General features: G+C 42.6%; 1 long non-coding RNA gene across 6 annotated transcripts in view; it reads right to left on the bottom strand.

Annotated features, from left to right (window-relative positions):
• Positions 1-3128: 3128 nt before the first annotated feature.
• LOC142742088 (uncharacterized) overlaps positions 3129-16778 on the bottom strand; it is a 58635-nt gene continuing 44985 nt past the window's right edge. For 4 of the 6 annotated variants that reach the window (XR_012881291.1, XR_012881289.1, XR_012881288.1 and 1 more), the window contains 11 exons: positions 14524-14760; positions 13201-13260; positions 12628-12687; positions 10795-10922; positions 9683-9749; positions 8846-8910; positions 8135-8266; positions 7284-7350; positions 4196-7084; positions 3888-4008; positions 3129-3373 (listed from right to left, as the gene is read on the bottom strand). This is a non-coding gene — a long non-coding RNA (uncharacterized LOC142742088). Of the gene's footprint in view, positions 3374-3883; positions 4009-4195; positions 7085-7283; positions 7351-8134; positions 8267-8845; positions 8911-9682; positions 9750-10794; positions 10923-12627; positions 12688-13200; positions 13261-14523; positions 14761-16778 lie in introns of all 6 variants that reach the window. The other 2 variants (XR_012881293.1, XR_012881292.1) reach the window with 2 other exon arrangements.

The following is a 16778-nucleotide window of genomic DNA, read 5'->3' as shown; positions in this document are numbered from 1 at the left end:
ACTTTGTCGTGGTGCCGCCTTTTGGTGCCATTACAGAGAAAAGTCTCTTGGGGTGAGTCTCTATTGGCTTAGCACATCTAGACACTGGAGTCTTTGCCCATTCTTCCAGGCAAAACTGCTCCAACTCCGTCAGATTAGATGGTTATGTTGTGGTACAGCCCCGTACTACATCCCGTACTGTGTTAGCTCCTGTGCCTTATCTAGTGTTGGAGTCGTGTTGTGTCATCTGCCACGCCTGCTGTCATATACAACCTCTGGTATAATCCGCCATGACTGGTGTCATCTTCCTCACCTGTTGTCATATACCACATCTGGTATCATCCGCCACGTCTAGCGTCATCTGCCACATCAAGTTCCATCCGTGCCAAAGTCTCTGCTACTGTCTGGACTCTTTCAGGTACTCTAGTGCTAGGACTTTGCATAGACTTTTGATATAGACTGTTGTTTTGCCAGCTGGCACTCCACTAGGGCACAGCGGCTTAGTTGGTCCACATACCCCTAGATCTTGACAGGCACAGGGTATGGTACTATTATATTCAGGGGCACAGTGTATGGTACTATTATTTTCAGAGGCATAGTGTGTAGCACTATTATATTCAGGGACACAGGGTATTACACTATTATATTCAGGGGCATAGAGTGTGGCACCATGAGAATTTTTTCTTGGCTTATAGGTGCGAAATATTGGAAAAATTAGCTTCCGAAGACATCTGAGCGACAAACGCTGCAGAAATAGGTCGTGGCCAAGAGGTGTCATCATAGAGGTCTGGACTGGATGGAAAAGAAAAGAGAAAAAGAACGACTCCAATCTGAGAAGACATTACATTCACTAAATGTAAATGTTTATTCTTCCTGTTACTGATCAGTACTGTAGTCACTGTATGATATGCAGCGAGATGATGGGTGTATCATTCTTTTTTGTGAAACAGCAACTCCCAGCATATCCTTACCATTGTTCATGCTATACTGGGAACTGTGGTTTTATGCTATACAAAACATATGGCAGGGGTTATTTGTGCTTGTGCTCCATATATGTACTGTACTTTGTTCTGGTGCTGTATATATGTACTTAGCTTGGTCCAGGAGTTATATACATCAGAACAACCAAGCAAAATACATATATACAGCACCAAAGAGAAGCTCAATACATATATACAGCACTAAAGAGAAGATCGGTACATATATACAATTTCAGAACCAAGCTCAGCATATAAATACAGCACCAGAATCGAGCTCAGTGTAACACCACCGGGTTTGTGGACACGCTTGACCACTACAACATAATGTAGTAGTAGCTGGTCAAATAAATATAGGACCGTCACTAGTCAGTGGTATCTGGTTGGCAGGCTGGTGCCGGATAGCTGGAGGCTGGCTTGTGCTGGATTTTTGGAAGTGGGCCTGTGCCGGATTATTGGAAGATGACCTGTGCTGGGTTATCGGAAGCTGGCTTGTGCTCTATTATCGGAAGCAGAACTGGTCTCGAACAATGGAGGCAGATACTGGACTTGTCATGGACAACGGATACTGAAATCTTCAAGGACACGGGATTTGACACGGACACCAGACACGGATACTGAAGTTGTCACGGACGCTGGATACAGAAACAGGCTACGGAACCTTTGCAGACCAACACAAGGTCAGCAACAACATTGCTCAGGCACTGAGGAAGTGGGCGGAGTTCCTTAAAAAGTCCAGAGTGTGCTGGAAAAGTTTGGGAGCAATATTCTTGGTGAGCGAGCGCGCACTCTACGGGCACAGTCTGGAAGAGAGAGTAGCATGCTGGCGTCCCAGAGCAGAGATACACCGGTGCAGAGGACAGGATGGCTGGCGGCTACAAAACTAAAACCAAGCATAGTGCATATATGCATCATAACAACCAAGCTCAAAACATATATACATGTACCGAGCTTGGTTTTTGTGATGTATTTATGTACTAAGCTTGGTTGTGGTGCAGTATATACAGAATGTACTGAGCTTGGTTCTGGTGATGTATTATGTGCTGAGCTTTGTTCTGGTACTGTGTATATGTACTGATCGTCTCTTTGGTGCTGTATATATGTATTGAGCTTGGTTTCAGTGTAGTATATATGTATTGAGCTTTGTTCTGGAGTTGTACATTTGTATTGAGCTTGGTTCTAGTGTTGTATATATATGTACTGAGCTTTGTTCTGGTGCTGTATTTATGTACTGGGCTGTGTTCTAGTGCTGTATTTATGTACTGAGCTTGGTTCTGGTTTTATATATATGTATGATTTTGGATCTGGTGTTGTATTTATGTACCGAACTTGGCCTGGGAGATTTTTTCATCGCTTAATGCGCACGGCGCACTGTCCTCCACCTTTCTCACAGTGCACAGCCTAACTAAATGGGCTGAGCACGCTCACTATATTGAATGTGCGCATATAGGTCTATATGTAATTGGTGATTTTAATATGATGTGTGGGTGGGTAAGTAGATATGTAGGCTTATGTAATTATATACATAGTGTGGAAATCCAGTTAAACATTCTGGACATGGAATTTCTTTATTTAGAGTCAACTTTAATATAGGGTGTATTTGGAATATTGTAATTGTTTTATTTGTTTATTAGAATCATTTTCCATGGTGCGATACACAGCGAGTGCTCCCTTTCCACCGGGCATATGTCTTTGTGAGAAAAAAAGAGATCTTGTTGTTAAAAATTTGAATCCCACCCCTGCCTGTATGCCAATAGGTGGTTTGGTGTGTGGTCTGTATTCCTTTTAGGTGGGCTGAATGGGATCATGTGTACTATTTGTAATTCAAATACTTAAGGTTGTGGGTCTGACCTATGTAAATAGGCGGGGTGTAAGGAAAACGTGCAACTGACTTACTTTGCCCTCACCAATTACTCGTTTTTTAAACAAACTTCTGCCTTGCTTGCAGGTTGTTAACAAATGAAGACCTATGTCCGGCCAATGTACACCATGCTGTCTGAACCGTCCATTGCATCCCAAGTCCTTTTGCTGCATCACCAAGCAACCAATCCCACTTCTAGGGACAGGCATGCCTGCCTGCATGATTCTGGTCTTCTACCCAGGTAGTCGTTGGTCACCATGACCAATCTTCGTGACTCCCTGACCACCAGTGTCCAACAAATGTACAGCAAACAGTAGAAAATATGGTCTAGCGATCCAATCTTTGGACTTTATTAGAAACAAACTTCTTAAACCACAACTCGTGAAGTGGTGATACAAAACCGCATACGCGTTTCGAACGCCAACTGCCTTCCTCGCCAACAAATGGCTTCCGAACAGTCTATTACATCCCAAGTCCAAGTACTTGTGCTGCATGAATTCTGGATGCTTTATGTGTGGCGTTATCCTGGCCCCTTTCACTGCTTCCCGCTTGAGTCCTGTAGGCACAAAAACACAGTGCAAATATCCATCGTCACCCATGCCTGCAACTCCTGCCTGAGTAATGCAATTCACTCAACTACTTGTCTATTACATCGTTAACTGATGATTCATTTAGATGCAATAGATATAGTTTATTATATACTTAGCCTTCTTTATGGGCATCATTCCTTTTTATTGGCATCTGATTAAAAAGGGGGCCCTGCTTCACCCCCATAACACTGCAATATTTAAAAAAAAAATCCCTTCACCCAATCTCTAATAACCTCATCTGCCTCTTTTTCCCTTGACAAGGAGCTGCAGCAGCTGCCGGCACCCTTGTTCCTATTTCCCCGAAGCCCTTCCAGATACTTTTGATACCATTGTCCGGAATGTTTTTACTTGCTTTTACCTTCTTCTTTCATCCTGTTTGAACATTTGTTCAGCATCTTCAACATCTTGCCCATCAGCCCTACTATCCTCAACATTAGACCACTCATAATCATCTGACAGATCAGAATCAGACTCACCCACCTGCTGTTGCCATGCCTTCTTCTTCCATTGCTTCACTACAAGTCATATTGTCACCTGTCCTTCCAGTGGTCCTGTAGTGAATTACTTTCTCTGCTGCTCTTCACGATCCAAAAAACTGCTCCTGTAATTACAAACATTATGACAGTACCCTGTGTTGTAAACATTTTGGCAACCCCCATGTTCAGACTATGAGGACCTCCTGGGATCATGCTGCCCTCACCCTCTCAGGAACCCTGCACAAGGGCCCTAGCATTTTGCCCATCATCCTGCCATGTTCCCTCAAATTTTTGCTAGGCTTATACTCATACCTGCCTTGTTTCTACGATGCTAGGACATTTCCAGCCAAACAGCCCTTGTGTTGCATGACTTGTGGGGGCTCCATACGTGGCGATATCCTGGTCCGTTTTGCTGCTTTTTGCAGATTCCTGGAAATATAAAAACCTTCTGCCAGTATTCATTGTCACCCATGCCTGAAGACCGTGACTGGATAACACAACTCACTCAACTACTTGTTTATTGAATCATAGTCCTATGGCCACCTCCAGTTTCACATTGAAATAGCAGGCCCAAATAAAGCCGACTGAACTTCCAGCCTGTGGTGCTTTGAACTTGACGTGCAAGGAACTACAGTAGCCGCCAGCACCCTAGTTCCCACCTCCTCAAGGCCTTGATGTGTCGCAAACTTTTTAGGCAGGGCAACCCTGACTAAAATCCCCCTACACTACTCCACCCCTAATCCCCTCAACCAATTACCTCTACTGCACCCCTAATCCCCTCACACAATTATCTTACACCTAATCTTCAAGTACAAACCTCCATTTTGAACGAAAAAAAAAACCTAGCCTACACTATGCCTATTCCTACCAAACTCTTCATACTTCCCTACCACTGCCCCTTCCTGGGGGCCACATGGCCCACCTTAATAATAATAATAATAATAATCTTTATTTATATAACGCCAACATATTACGCAGCACTTTACAATTTAGAGGGAACATAAACAGACAATATCAGACATTACATAGTGACAAAGCTAGTTTACAATTCAGACAGGAGGATTGAGGACCCTGCTCGCAAGAGCTTACAATCTATGAGGAAATAAGGGAGACACAAAGTGTAAAAGTGTTTGTTCAGTACAATGGTCCAGCCATCTTTTATACACATGGGGTAGTACACACAAGTCTACATTAGCCGGTCACCAGCCAGTATCCGTGTATAACGGACATGAAATTCAGTACGGTGCAAGGAGTGTGAAGGAATCTTTTTCTGAGGACTAATGGGGCCAAGGAAAGGAGTCTGATTAGGGAATGTTATAGGCTTGTCCAAAAAGATTTGTTTTCAGGACACGTTTAAAACTGTGGATATTGGGAATTAATCTGATTGTCTGCGGTAGCGCATTCCAGAGGACGGTGCAGTGCGAGAAAAATCTTGGACAAAAGAGTGGGAGCTTCGGATTATGGAGGATTTTAATCTAAGGTCATTGGCAGAACATAGAGCATCACAACAGTAAACTATTATGGGGTCTCTGAGAGGGTTCATACACATATTCACAAATAGATACAGAGAGTAACTATACTAGAAGTCCTGCCACCCATACCCCTATAATCCTGCAGCTAAACGCTGTGGACCCCAGGGTGACGGGTAGCATGGATAGGTCCGCTTTCTGCCGCTCGCTTTTATTACTTGTAGTAATGACAACCGTTAGGTGAGCAGTGTCTCCCCTGACTGCTAGCAAAGTTTGGGGCTAAGTGTGGAATACTTGGCACAAGTGCCAAGCGCTGTTACACTAAGTAGTAGAGAAGGCTCCTGAACCCTGTACCTTTTCTTCACCACGGCATTACAATATACAGTATTATATAATATAACCCCTCAGCGGTTACACAACATGAAATCAGTGGCTATTAAATGCATAGGCCTAATGGGCAACCATCTTTTAACTTATCAGAGGGCTTTTCCCATTGGACTTTCTCACATAAATCATGGGTGGACATACCATATGTGAGACCCGGGCAGCTGCATTGGGATCCAGCAGGTAAGGGGGTCCACTATCACCCTAAAAGTAGCTAGTAGCATCCTACTGTCAGATTGCATGTAAAGCATTGAGACAATGAATTTCATAGCTCACAATTACTGGAGGATGGAGAGACATAAGGGAATACTCTATGATATGGGAGATGATATATGGTTGGAGAGCTAAGGCTCATATACTGTTCTTTTACAGGGGCCCTCTGGTGTCTATGTACGCCCCCGTTTGGGGCAATATGTTGCAGGTAGGTTGCCCTCCTATCTTTAGCTGCTGTCAGCTCAATACATTTACAAATCAGAAAAATAGAGGACACATCTGGATTGATGTTAAGTGTAGAGATTGACCGGCGGGTACTGTATATAGTAACTAATCATAGACGTATCTCATCATGTGCTGCATGACTTGTGGACCCTCTATATGTGGCGATATCCTGACCCCTTCCACTGCTTTCTGCTTGAGTCTTATAAATATAAAAACATTCTGCCAGCATCCATTGTCACCCATGTCTGCAGATAATGACTGGATAATGTAACTTACTCAACTCCTTGTCTATTTCATTTCTGTGGTATGGCCACCTCCAGTTGTGATTTAATAGAGTAGGCCTAAATTAGGGCTACCGAACTTTCACCAATGGCGCTGTGAGATCAAAGGCACTAATGTGTCCACTGCAAGTAGTTGCAGCAGCCGCCGGCATCCTGACTCTCACGCTACTTCTCCCCAAGCGCTTGCGAATGCTTGTACCAGGTCTTGATGAGTTGCAAATGTTCTAGGCAAGGAGCCCCTGCCTTAAATCTCGCTACGCTACTCCACCCCTAATCCCCTCAACTAATGGTCTTTGCATCTATCTTCAGGCCAATACCTTTCCCCGTAGACTACTCGGCACTCCCAGACATGTGGACAGCTCCATTTAGAAAAAAAAACAAAAACATTACCTACACTATCCCTATCCCTGCCAACTATCTAAGACTTCCCACTACTACCCCTCTCTTCGTGGGGGCCACATGGCCCTCCTTGTGGTTTCTTATGGGAATTTTGCCCGTTCATGACTTTTTCAGTGCAAAGAGCTACTAGCGGGTACTGTATATAGTAAGTAATGATGGACATACCGCATATAGATTAAATATTGCTTCAGAGAGTCCCCCTGGCAGCAGGCAGCCGATCTTAAGTATTTCTGGAACAAAAAGTTTAAATTGTAAATATATTATGACGTGCGCTTAGTATGGTTCATCATATCAACAAATATATGTTCAGCCTATTGACAACATTGGGGTATTTGTCCCCACAGTCTTGCTTGTCATGTGTCTCTATAGGAACATTCTGGATGACATTAGATTATAGAATTTCTATAGGTTATTTGCTTTAATACTTACATATATACAGTGGATCTTCTAGCATGTCGGCTGTCACTGGTGCCACATATTCAGATGTTATAAATGTCTGTAAAATACAAAATTGGTTTAATGCACATACATAAAATAACCCCATATCTATAATGAATAATAATATATTTACTTTCACACATTTCATTTTCTATCACAGGGCGAGTCCAATGCCCCTCTGCCACACAAATAACACCAGCAGTATAATGGCACACGATAGTTAGAGGACCATGATATAGATTTTGTATCAGGGACCAGGAGCTTACTGTTATTCTCCTATATAAACTTATCCTTAATGGAATACATCTAATTTGTCTATTGTGGAGTCTTTTGGACTGGAGTCGAGAAAGTAGAACATGGGGTATTAGGTTTTTCTGACAGTTCTACAAACCTCAGTATATATATGGCTAACAATAACGAATAGTCACTACTCATCTTCTATATTCCTGTGGCTCCTGCGCTGGTGGTTCTGTTGTCTTTGGTTACTAGACCACAGCGGTCATGTCAGTGTGGACGGCATGTTACTGCTGCAGTTATTATGTTACATCCAGGGCCGACCTTAGGTTTATTGATGTCCTGTGCAGTATCTTCTATGGGCCCCCTCCCACTTATGATGTACCATGTTGTACCCAAATAATGTAATCATATAGTGCCTAAATAACAATTATAACAACTAGGGATTGCATGTTTTTGTGTTTTTTTAGATTTGAGTACAAAGTGCTGGATCGGGAGTACAAGCTGTGGGTGCTCTGTGTATCTATGGTGGTGGTGCCCCCTTCAGTATTGACAAGTAATGCGCCCTGTGTGATCGTGTAGAGATGCAGGAAATAAAATACACTGACCTTGGACTCTCCTACTGAATACGTTAGGCTGAATGTAGAACGTCATGTGATGTGAGGTGGAGGGCTCTGCTTATTCTTTGACTTGCCCTCCTGGGACGTGTGGTTGTCATCAACTCTTATGAGGAATTAATGCTAGGAGTAAGAGGGACAATGTATTAGTACAAATCCCAATCAATGGAAACATTTTTATCTAGAGCAGAGACCTGACCCCAACCAGTGGCGGATTACCAAAGGTGTTAATGGGGTGACTGCCCGGGGCCCAGCGATGGGGCCCCATATGCCCCTGAAATTGGACAAACCATGACGGCGCAGGGAGCCATTGTGTTCCTGCTCTGCCGTATGATTTCGTAGGCCATGGCCTAGTTCAGGCCTGTAGCCTACGAGGCACTGGGAGTATGCTGATGACGTCAGCGGCCCAGCGCGATGACGTCACTAAATTACATCGTATGCGCCAGGCCACTGATTTCATAGGAAGCAGAATGTCTGACCAGGTTCTTTGTCTATTAGGTGAGTATCATTTTTTATTTTTGTGGCGCAAAGGGGGCGCTATTAATAGGGGCATAAAAATACTTAGTGGAGGCTTACAAAAGGGGGCTTCCTTACAGTGGAGGCATACAAAAGAGGTATTCCTACCCAGGGCATAAAAAAGTGTCATTCTAACTGTGAAGGGTATTGATGGATACTGCAGATAGTAACTAATGATAGACGCACCTTGTATAGATGAGATATTGCTTCGGAGAGTCCCCCTGGCAGCAGGCAGCCGATCTTAAGGTGTTCTGGAAAAAAGGATAATTGTGTAGTTTCAAATCTTCAGACAGACTGACGTGTGCTCAGTATAGACCACCCAACAATGAAGGAAATGTACATTAGGGCTCATGTACACAGCAACTTCATGTGGACGGACCTGTATGGTGGCGCACAGACTGCAGTACTGGTAATGTAGACACTCTGTGTGCGCTGTATGCTCCCCCATAAGCCAACGGTGTATTAGGAAATTACCTAAATAACAAGTCCCTTATATATTTCTAGTATCATAATATCTTCTTTATGGAGCATTTCTATAATAATACAGAGTTGCAGTAAAATACATCTGTAACACTTGTGAATTTTGCCGCGCAGCAAATCTGCAGCGTGTGAATTCAGCTTTAAGGAGTACAATATAGTACTCAAATAATGCAATCATACAGTGCCCAAATAACATCGCCAGATAGATATTGTCTGCCACACTGTAATGTAATCCATTATCAAGGGAATGTATCTGCATCCTGAGCAGTGCCCTTTCCTTAGGTTTTTGCACCAACTGAGGGATTAGGTGTGCAGGCCCTGGGTGCTCAAGACATCAATGCCAACAGTGCCCCATTCAGTAGTGAAAGGTAATGCACCCAGTGTAACCGCACAGGTCGCACACCCCTAAGGCCGGCCCTGGTTGACAGGTCTGTAACATTAGAGAATTTGTTCCCACAGTCTTGTCATGTGTCTCTATAGGAACATTCTGGATGACATCAGATTATAGAATTTCTATAGGTTGTTATTTGCTAAAATACTTACATATATACAGTGGATCTTCTAGCATGTCGGCTGTCACCGGTGCCACATATTCAGATGTTATAAATGTCTGTAAAATACATAATGGGTTTAATACATATACATAAAATAACCCCATATCTAAAACTAATAATAATATATTTACTTTCACATATTTCATTTTCTATCACAGGGCGAGTCAGACATTGAACACATTTTGTAATGTTAGTGTAAACCCAGGGAACATAACTATAGGGGTTAGGAGGTTGCAACCAGTCACACAGAGGCCCTGGTGTCCATGACATGCATAAGGGGGTCGCAATCTGGGCAAATCTGCAGTGCCCCCATCTTCTAGCTTGACTGCCCTCGACCGCCAGGTAATGTAAAAATAATCCCTTTACTGCCTTAAACCAGTGAATTTACACTGAACCCTTTCACAGCCTTAGACCACCAGATAAATGTAAAAAAAAACAATATAAAAAGATGACCTAGTGGGTGCGAGTCTACATTGCTTGTTGCCCAGGAGCCCATTTTCCATAAAACCAGTCTCTTCTGTCTGTGGGAGTGTAGATTATATATGGTATATGATAGTTGGTAGAACCTGATATAGATTTGGCATCAAGGCCCAGGAGCTTAAAGTTATATCTCTATATAAACCAGAACTTAAAGGGAAACTATAGAGAAATGTGGAGTTTCTGATTCTCTTTTTCTTTTGTGGTGTCTCTGGACACATATAATGTGGATACATGTAATGAATATACTGGGCATGCACCAAGTTTGCTGACAAAAATAAGTTTAGGTGGCAGCTTAGTCTGGATCCATAGTTGACCTCATCGGATTTCCAGGTTCAAGGTCTTTTCCTAATATATTACAGGTTTGTAGCTTGTCAGTAATAAGAAGTCACTATATTTTGTGAGGGGCATTTTTTTCTATTCTTCCATCTACCACCCCCTGTATTGAAGCGGGGAAATATTAGGCAGAACAACCTTGTTTTCTGAGGGACAATGTGAGATAAATTAAACTGGGTTCCTGGATTTCAGTACCAGAGAAAATATCCATTATTGTTATAAACCATCCAGCCAGTAAATATGTGATACAACGTGTGTGCAGAGATACAAGAAATATTCGGGACTTACCTTGGACTCTCCTACTTTATATGCTGGGCATTAGTTGGGCGCTCTCTATATTCTTTGAGCAGCCCGCCTACACCTGGACCTGAGACCATGATAGAGTTCTTCACTGTGCGGTTCCTCTTTTATTACTCCTGGAAATGTAAGAAGAAATTGACAACTGTGTGCTGCTATTTCCTTTTGTCATTGGCCATGGTCTGATACTATACAATCAGTGCTGATAGTTTCAGAATTTTTAGGGACATGGCCTATAATTGTTGTATGATAAAAATGCATAGAAAAACTGTGATTATTTGTGCCAAAACGCAAAGTTAAACATGGTCAATTCACGGTTTTTGCTTTCATTTTCACAAAAAAATGTAATTAATGGTAACGGGTGAATACGGCTTAAAGGCATGGTGTTGCCAGAAAAACATGTTTTTTTTTTAAAAATTAAACATTTAGTGTGTGGGTGATTAAACATGGTTCAAATTTTTTTTATTTTTTTCACGAGTCAGGAAATAGTCAGGAAATATTATAAATTAATTCTAATTTATAATACTACCCATTTTTGGTCACTAGATGGAGCTAGTTCCCAAAATTGCAGCATTGCAACATTGGGTTAAAAGCCCTCGCTCTAGTGAGCTCTCAGCATCCCCCCCTCCTTTATCCTGGCTAGTGCCGGGATAAACGAGGGGTTTGAAAGGTTTAACCTCCTACACTGTGTGTCGCCATTTTTTGAGGTAACCCACAGTGTAGTAGGTTTACATACAGTAGTAAACACACACAAACACTAACATACATTGAAATGTCTTACCTGCTCCTGCCGCCGCGGCTCCCTCCGGCCCGTCCGCTCCCTTTGCTGCCGCTGTTCCATGTGCACAAGTCCGGAAGCCGCGACCGGAAGTAGTAAGATTACAGTCCGGCCGCGACTTCCGGTCCACAGGAAAATGGCGCCGGACGGCGCCAATTTCGAATAGGACTGTGTGGGAGCGGCGCATGCGCAGTTCCCACACAGACGCCGTACACGGACGTGAATGGGACGGGAGCCGTTCACAGTCCCTATGGGACTGTGGCTGCCGTACTCCATGTCTGTGTGTGTCGTTAATCGACACACACAGAAATGGAACAAAAAATGGCAGCCCCCATAGGGAAGAAAAAGTGTAAAAATAAGAAAAAGTAAAACACAAACACACAAATGAATAAAAACGTTTTTATTAAAGCACTAACATCTTTAACATATAAAAAAAATTATTTGCCATGACACTGTTCCTTTAAGGAGTTTTTCAGGTCACAGATACTGATGTAGGTGACAACTTATCAGAGTGAAAATTCCTTGTATTATCTTTTAATGAAAATAGTCAAGCACGGGCGCACATGCATAGAGATACACCGGCTTATATGGGCCCGGGTTTGTCCTATCCTCTTTGCGGCTAGGTGGTGACAACCTACGCAGGACTCCTCTCTCCAGAGAAACTACATTGTTAGGAACCAAGGCGGTGGGGAACTGGCCCAAAGGTCATGGGAAGGAAATGGAGAGGTAAACAAACATCACGCCCTTCTGTCCTCAGTAGCTAAATTTGGGCACCATAATTGAGGGCCCAGTTTGATTTTTGGTTTAGGGACCCCTATGTTCTATGTATAGCTCTGTATCCATGAGTAGGATTATGTGACTGTTTGGTGTACACCTTGGTGTCAAAAGACTAAGAGTATTCATGATAACTATGACTTTCTCCAAGTGCCAGGTATCTATCTGCTTACATGACATGAAGGAGTCCCATCTGTTTTCTGACCAGATAATTTGGGATGTTTATGAGTAATATTCATGAAAGGAAAATTAAAGGATAGATAGATCAATACCTGAGTGTTGTATTCAGGATACTGGGCCGGCAGCAGCACTTCTGGGACAAATCGAGGGATCTGTTGAGAATAAAATACAAAGGTGAGATACTTGGTTTCCCCTTTAGACTCTGATAACTATCGCTGCCTCCAAGTGTTAGAAGTTACCATTCTGCCTAAATCACATGAAGGAGTGGAATCAGCCATATGTAAAAGTGTGAACTGTTGTTGGGGAGTTATGGGGAGTCGCTACTTTCACCATCGCATATTCACTGAATGAGTTCATGAATAAAGCTTAAAATGCAGGTTCAGTTTTATACTCAAATATTTTATCTTTTGGATAAGTTTTAGAGGACCTGGACGATAGATATAGATAGATAGATAGATAGATAGATAGATAGATAGATAGATAGATAGATAGATAGATAGATAGATAGATAGATAGATAGATAGATAGATAGATAGAGTATAACCAGGCTGGTTTATCCGGTTTACAGAATCAGATATTCTATTAGTAAGATGTTTGTTTAATTAAACAGAATGAAGCAATGAAATACACATAATAAGTAATATGAATGAAAAAATAAATCTGACCTGTTTACTGTATTCAAGGCACTTCCCAGGAAGTTGTGGCTCTGGGTCTTGTGCCATGACCTGTTGAGACAATATGGGAGAATATCATATAAAAGTCAATACCCACAAATTCAGTTTACATCTGTCTATAAGTATATTATTAGCATCTATTAGATCCATCTCAGTGAAAGTCTAACAGCAACATCTTCTATGAGTAAGCAAATGTAAACCTCCCTATGGAGGCTTATGCTACAGCTTCCTGGCCTTGAGGATACATCTACTGCCATATACATACAGAGTTTATATTCACTGTAGCCTGAAATGTGCAATAACATACAATAATATCATTCTTCTTACTATAGCACTTTATATTAATCCTCTTATATTATTGTCTATAGAAAATACCTCAGCGGTATGCCCCATGGCAGAGTTATTTGGTGAAGGAGGTGGTGGTTGTGACCTCCTCATATATGCTCTGTAATCTGGCAAATGTGGGACATGAACATTGAAGGGGTTTTCCGGGACTTTAAGAAAAGGCTATCAATAACAGATCATTGAAAGTCCAACTCCCAACATCCCAAACAAAAAGCTGAATGAAGGGGCCCCTTTACTGCTTACCAGGCACAGTGCCGTACATTTTGTAATGGCTTTGCCTGGTACTGCAGCTCTCTAAGCTGCAATACTTAGCACAGCCACTATCAAATGCATGGAGCTTTGCCTGGTAAACAATAAAGAGAACATGGGGATGACCACCAGGGGGGTGTGGCCCCTTTACTCTGATTATGGGGGTGGCAGGAGTAAGATCCCCATCTGATATTGATGGACTATCCTAAGTATAGGCCATCAATATTAAGGTCATGGAAACCCCATTTAAAAGGTAAATAAGACCATTTTATACAAAGGACAGAACATACATATAAAATGATAGAGGATCTGACGTCTCTCCTGACATGTCTGTTTTAGAAAATACTTAATAATTCACATTTCCATTCACACATTACTAATAGCTGCAATTTTCAGGAAATAGTAAGTTGTAACTTTAATGGGGAAATATGAAACCTTGAAATCTGAATGTAAAATCCACATGTTCGGTGGTTACTTGCATTAATAGAAACATGTTACTGGATCTTGAACTGTTTGTCTAAAAAAAAAAATAACCCAACCCCCGACAATCACCAGAAAAAATTCCTTCTACAATTATATAGTTGTGGTGAGATGTTTGTGCGGTTAGAAATTGCTGCAGTAATGTCCAGTGTGAATCTGGCCTTATATGAGAATTCTAGAGCGTATATATTTCATGTGTCCAGTAACATGTAGAATTAATGATAAAATGCTGCATCTTACCTGTCAATCACACAGTCAATCACAGTCCCGGTCCAGACGTCATTGGCAGAAATTGTAAAAAATATGTAATCCAGCTGCACATAGAACCTAACGGCTAGTACTGTCTATGACATCATCAGTGACATCATAAGTGGCTGCAGTATCTGTTACATCATCGATTATCTCCTACTGCCTGGATAGGCTGTCTGTGTATACACTGAATATAGGCATGTTACATGGGACTGCTGTTTTATAGACCTGGAAGAAAGATATGTGTGTTATTATAGGGGCTACGACTAAGAACATGTAATGTATGAAACATGTAAGCTGTTACTAGATGGATATAAACTGTTATACAGGGTGGGCCATTTATATGGATACACCTAAATAAAATGGGATTGGTTGGTGATATTAACTTCCTGTTTGTGGCACATTAGTATATGGGAGGGGGGAAACTTTTCAAGCTGGGTGTTGACCATGGCGGCCATTTTGAAGTCGGCCATTTTGTATCCAACTTTAGTTTTTTCAATGGAAAGAGGGTCATGTGACACATCAAAGTTATCGAGAATTTCACAAGAAAAACAATGGTGTGCTTGGTTTTAACGTTACTTTATTCTTTCATGAGTTATTTACAAGTTTCTGACCACTTATAAAATGTGTTCAAAGTGCTGCCCATTGTGTTGGATTGTCAATGCAAGCCTCTTCTCCCACTCTTCACACACTGATAGCAACACCGCAGAAGACATGCCTCCCGATCTGACCCCCTTAGACTTTTATCTTTGGGGTCATCTGAAGGCAATTGTCTATGCTGTGAAGTTACTAGATGTGCATCAACTGAAACTACGGATACTGGAAGCCTCTGCTAGCATTTCTTCTGCGGTGTTGCTATCAGTGTGTGAAGAGTGGGAGAAGAGGGTTGCATTGACAAATTATGCCCTTGATGATTATGCACCGTTCAGTCATAACATTAACCCCTTAAAGAGACTCTGTCACCACATTATAAGTGCCCTATCTCCTATATAAGGAGATGGGTGCTGTAATGTAGGTGACAGTAATGCTTTTTATTTTAAAAAACGATCTTTTTTTGTATCCATAAAAATAGAGGATATCTGTGGTGGCATCTTCATATAAAAATACCTTATGTGCCCGCACAATCACCATGACGTAACTGTAAGTCATGATGGCATAATGTAAGACAATCCGTGACGTACAATTATGCCATGTAGGCTTAAAGAGACTCTGTCACCACATTATAAGTGCCCTGTCTCCTATATAAGGAGATGGGCGCTGTAATGTAGGTGACAGTAATGCTTTTTATTTAAAAAAACGATCTTTTTTCACAACGTTAGGAGCGATTTTGGTTTATGCTAATGAGCTTTCTTAATGCCCAAGTGGGCGTACTTTTACTTTCGACCAAGTGGGCGTTGTACAGAGGAGTGCATGACGCTGACCAATCGGCATCATGCACTCCTCTCCATTCATTTACACTGCACTAGCGATATAGTTATATCACTATGTGCAGCCTCATACACAAGCCCTAACATTACTACAGTGTCCTGATAATGAATACACATAAAATCCAGCCTGGACGCAGTGGCGTAACTACCGCCGTAGCAGCAGTAGCGGCTGCTACGGGGCCCGCAGCATGAGGGGGCCCGTGTTGCCCGCCGGCACGGGGCCCCCACCATGGCCGGAGGCTCCGCTAGCAGCCGCTATGGCTGCTACAGCGGGACGCCACTGAACACTACGGCAGAGCAGGGAGGTATCTCCCCGCTCTGCCATTAACTGGTTCCCGACCGCTGGCTGTATTTTTACGGCCAGCGGTCAGGGTCCTTAAAACCCGAGCCATAGACTTTCTACGGCTCGGGTTTTAACTTGCTGCCCGCGCGATCGGGCAGCTGAATGTCGGGTCTCCGGCTGTCAGTGACTGCCGGGGACCCTGAGGAGAGGATAGAAGCAGCTTTCGCTGCTTCTGTCTTCTCTGATCACTTGTATGCAGCGCTGAATGCGCGCTGTGTACAGGAATAGACAGCAGCAGCGGCGCTGTCTCTATTCCTCCCGGTGATCATGTGACAGGTCACATGAACGCCGGGTGCCGTTAGTGGCAGGCTGCTGCTGGGTCTAACTAGACCCAGCACAGCCTTATTCGTGACAATCGTCACTATGAGAGGGCTGATATCCCCTGTAACTGGGGCTGCTGTGCAGCTCCAGTTACAGTGGAAAAACATGGTGTAAAAGAAAGAAAAAATATATATAAAGTTCCCCAAAGGTCTTCT

This window comes from Rhinoderma darwinii, chromosome 2 (assembly GCF_050947455.1).
Source record: "Rhinoderma darwinii isolate aRhiDar2 chromosome 2, aRhiDar2.hap1, whole genome shotgun sequence".
Lineage (NCBI taxonomy): Eukaryota > Metazoa > Chordata > Amphibia > Anura > Rhinodermatidae > Rhinoderma > Rhinoderma darwinii.
Note: the sequence above shows the minus strand (reverse complement) of the source record. Positions and strands in the feature narration are given on the sequence as shown.